General features: G+C 38.8%; 1 pseudogene; it reads right to left on the minus strand.

The window, feature by feature from the left end:
* Positions 1-974: 974 nt before the first annotated feature.
* LOC113926005 lies at positions 975-1,088 on the minus strand (annotated as a pseudogene).
* Positions 1,089-4,582: the final 3,494 nt, after the last annotated feature.

Raw genomic sequence — 4,582 nt, forward strand, 5'->3', positions numbered from 1 at the left:
GACCTCCTCTTTTATCAGAGTTATTTTGGGGTGGGGATGGTAATCAAAGGTTTGTGGTCTGTGATACTGTGTGGTTAAGACAAGCAACAGGAGGTACATTTAAAAATATTGATCCTGCTGCATACTGTCAGGGTTGGGATCCTGATTTTTATGAACTGTGTGACCGCTGGCAAGTGTAATTGTCATATCTTGCTGTGTAACAAGCGATCCCAAATTTGGAAGCTTAAAAATAACAATATTTACCACACACAGTTTATAAAGGTCAGCAATACAGGAGAGGCTTAGCTAGCTAGATTTGGTTTAGGATCTCTAATGATTTGGAGTCATCTGAACACGCCGAAGAATCCAAGTTGACTTCTGTGGCTATTGGTAGGAGGTTTTAATTCCTTACTATATAGGTCACTTCATAGAGCTGCTCACAGGTATGGTAATTAGCTTTCCCTAGAACAAGTGATCAGAGAGATAGAGACAGACAGAAAGAGACCAAGGCACAGTGTTTTTATAATTTAGTCTTAAGAGGGGCAACCCATCACAACTATTCATTAGAAATGAATCACTAACAGCAGAAAGAGAAATTAAGAAAATGATCCCATTTAAATTGCACCAAAAATAATATCATACCTAGGAATAAACTTAACCAAACAGGTGAAAGACCTATACTCTGAAAACTATAAAACATTGATGAAAGAAATTGAAGATGACATAAAGAAATGGAAAGATGTTCCATGCTCATGTATTAGAACAAATATTGTTAAAATGTGTCTACTACTCAAAGCAATATACACATTTAATGCAATCCCTATCAATATATCAACACCATGGGGCGCCTGGGTGGCTCAGTTGGTTAAGCGTCTGTCTTTGGCTAGGGTCATGATCCCAGCAGCCTGGGATTGAGCCCCACATCTGGCTCCTTGCTCAGTGGGGAGCCTGCTTCTCCCTCTCCCTCTGTCTGCCGCTCACCTCGCTTGTACATTCTCCTTGAGAAAAAAAAAATCAAAAGCATTTTTCACAGAATTAGAATAAACAATTAGCAATAATCGCACCTCGGATAAACCTCATTGGCTACGATACTGCCACTGCGCAAAGCTAGAGAATTAGAACAAACAATCCTAAAATTTGTATGGAACCACAAAAGACATCAAATAACCAGAGCAATCTTTAAAAGGAGAAACAAAACTGGAGGTATCACAATTCCAGACTTCCAAGTTATATTACAAAGGTATAGTAATCAAAATGGTGTAGTACTGGCATAAAATAGACACATAGATCAATGGAACAGAATAGAAAATCCAGAAATAAACACACAATTATATGATCAATTAATCTTCAACAGCAAGAAAGAATATCCAATGGGGAAAAGATAGTCTCTTCAACAAATGGTGTTGGGAAAATTGGACAGCTACATGCAAAAGAATAAAAATGGACTACTTTCTTACACCCTAGATAAAAATAAACTCAAAATGGATTAAAGACCTAAATGTCAGACCTGAAGCCCTAAAAATCCTAGAAGAGAGCACAGGCAGTAGTTTCTCTGACATTGGCTTTAGCGACATTTTTCTAGATAATGTCTCCTGAGGCAGGGAATATAAAAACAAAAATAAACTATTAGGACTTCATAAAAATAAGAAGCTCCTTCACAGTGGACAAAACTAAAAGACAACCTACTGAATGGGAGAAGATATTTGCAAATGACATGCCTGCTAAAGGGTTAGCCTTCCAAATATTTAAAGAACTTCTACAACTCAACACTCCCCCACAAATAATCTAATTAAAAATGGACAGAAGACATGAACAGATATTTCCTCAAAGAAGATATCCAGATGGCCAACAGATGTATAAAAAGATGTTCAACATCACTTACCTTTAGGGAAATGCAAATCAAAACTACAATGAGATATCACCTCACACCTGTCAGAATGGCTAAAATCAACAACACAAGCAGCAACAGGTGTTGGTGAGGATGTGGAGAAAAAGGAACCCGCATGCACTGTTGGTGGGAATGTAACCTGGTGCAGGCACTGTGGAAAACAGTATGGAGGGTCTTCAAAAAGTTAAAAATAGAACTACCCTCTTATCCAGCAATCATGCTGCTGGGTATTTACCCAAAGAATTAAAAAAAAAAAAAAACTAATTCAAAGGGATACATGCACCTCTATGTTTACAGCAGCATTATTTATAATAGACAAATTATGGAAGCAGCCTAACTGTCTGTCCATTGATAGATGAATGGATAAAGATGTGATATATATTCACAACGGAATATTATTCAGCCATAGAAAAGAATGAAATATTGCATTTATAATGACATGGATGGAGTTAGAGAGTATAATGCTAAGTGAAATAAGTCAGTCAGAGAAAGACAAATACCACATGATTTCACTCATGTGTGGGATTTAAGAAACAACACAAAGGAGCAAAGGAAAGGAAAAGGAGAGAGAGAGAGAGAGAGAGGCAAACCAAGAAACAGACTCTTGATAAGAGAACAAACTGATGGTCACCAGAGGAGAGGTTGGTGTGTAGGGGAAATGGGTGAAATAGGTGATAGGGATTAAAGAGTACACTTACCATGATGAGCACTGAGTAATGTATAGAATTGTTGAGTCATTATATTGTACACCTAAAACTAGTATAACACCGCATGTTAGCTATACTGGAACTAAAATAAAAACTTAATAAAAAAAAAAGAAATAAATCACTAAGTCCAGACCAAACTCAAGGGGACAGGGATTAACCTTCACTTTTTGGGATAGGAGTATCAAAGAATCTATGGACACACTTTTAAACTGTCACAGAAAGTTACCTAATTTCTTAGTGTGAGTTTCCCCTTCTGTGAAATAGAGACACCAATAATATCGACCACACAGGTTTTGTGTTAGCCAGAGAACAGAACCAATAGGATGTGTGCGTGTATGTGTGTGTGTGTCTGTGACTGTGTGTAAGTAGAAAGAAAGAGGGAGAGATTTATTTATTATAAGTAATTGACTCACACAATTATGGAGGCTAATAAGTCACAGGACTTATAGACGGCAAGCTGGAAACTCATGAGAGCCAATGTGTATTCCAGTCTGAATTTGAGGGCCTAAGAGAGTCACTGATATAAGTTCTAGTATGAAAGCCATCAGGCTCAAGACCTAAGAAGAGCCGATATTTCAGTCTGAGTCTGAAGGCAAGAAAAGACCAATGACCCAACTCAAACACTGAAACAGAAGGGGTCCCACCTTAATCCATCTTTTTGTTCATTCACATCTTCAACTAATTGGATGAGAACACCCCCTACCCCTCCCCACCACCACTAGAGAGGCAAACTGCTTTACTCAGTGTGCCAGTTCAAACGTTAATCTCATCCAGGCACATTCTGACAAACACACCTAGAATAATGTTTGACCAAATGTCTGGGCACTTTGTGGCCCATTCTAGTTGACACAAAACTTACCATCCCAGGATTGTGACATAAATTTAGTTCATTGATAGTTGAAGAATGCTTAGAATAATGCATAATGAGCATTTGTTACTCTCATTTTCAGATGAGACTAATTTCTGCAGAAGTACAGTGACTTAGTGCTTAGCAAAACACATAAACTATTAAATCTTCATTTTTCTTTCTATTACTGTTCTTCTTTTCCATTACTTTAGAGGCAATCAGGAAACTAATTCCCTTGCCCTATAAGCAAAGTAGCATCTGCATTCATTGATGGTGATATAAGATGTTGACTATATTTATACTTTTCTGAATTAATCATTACCTTTTCCAGGTGATTTCCTTGGAAATAAAAGGGAGTTCATTAAAATGTACTGATAGGGGAAGCTGGGTGGCTCAGTTGATTAAGCGTCTGCCTTTGGCTCAGGTCATGATCTCAGGGTCCTGGGATGGAGCCCCACTGGGCTCCCTGCTTGGTGGGGAGCCTGTTTCTCCCTCTCCCTCTGCCTGCAGCTCCCCCTGCTTGTGCTCTCTCTCTCTCTCTCTGTGTCAAATAAATAAATAAAATCTTAAACAAATGTATTCATAAATTGCCAATATATGAGCCTAACATCCAAGGAGGCAAACGTATTAGGTCAGGTTCACCACGGTGTGGGACAGCTTCATTGGGTTGTGCTCTCCTTTATAAAAGCACTGAGAATTTCAGAGAGGGAAAGCAGTAATATGATATAAGGATATAAAGAAAGAGGGAACTGGACACAGCAAGCCTTCAACTTTCCCCAAATTAATTCTATCAGAGCGTGTGGAAAAATGAGAAAGCACTGTAAACCAAAGGAACACTTGAAGCTCAGCTCCTGCGTTCTTACCGTTGGTGTGTAGGCTTCCTCTCAGTAAGGTTTGTGTGGGACCCATTAGCTGAACATGAAGAATCCACCCCAGCAGCTTCCCACTGCACAGCTGTATCTGAATGCCTTGGTTCTGGTCTCTGAAGAAGACATAACCTAGGGAATATTCCTTCAAATACATAAAACCTCCACAAATCCCAAAGTGCAGGTCCCTCTCACTTTTGGCAGGAAGCAAGATGTTTCAGCTTTTAAGCTAGAATTGCCTCTTCAAGGTCACCAGGTTATTATGGAATTGCAGTAAAACAAAGACAGACTTCCC

Source organism: Zalophus californianus, chromosome 2, assembly GCF_009762305.2.
Source record: "Zalophus californianus isolate mZalCal1 chromosome 2, mZalCal1.pri.v2, whole genome shotgun sequence".
Lineage (NCBI taxonomy): Eukaryota > Metazoa > Chordata > Mammalia > Carnivora > Otariidae > Zalophus > Zalophus californianus.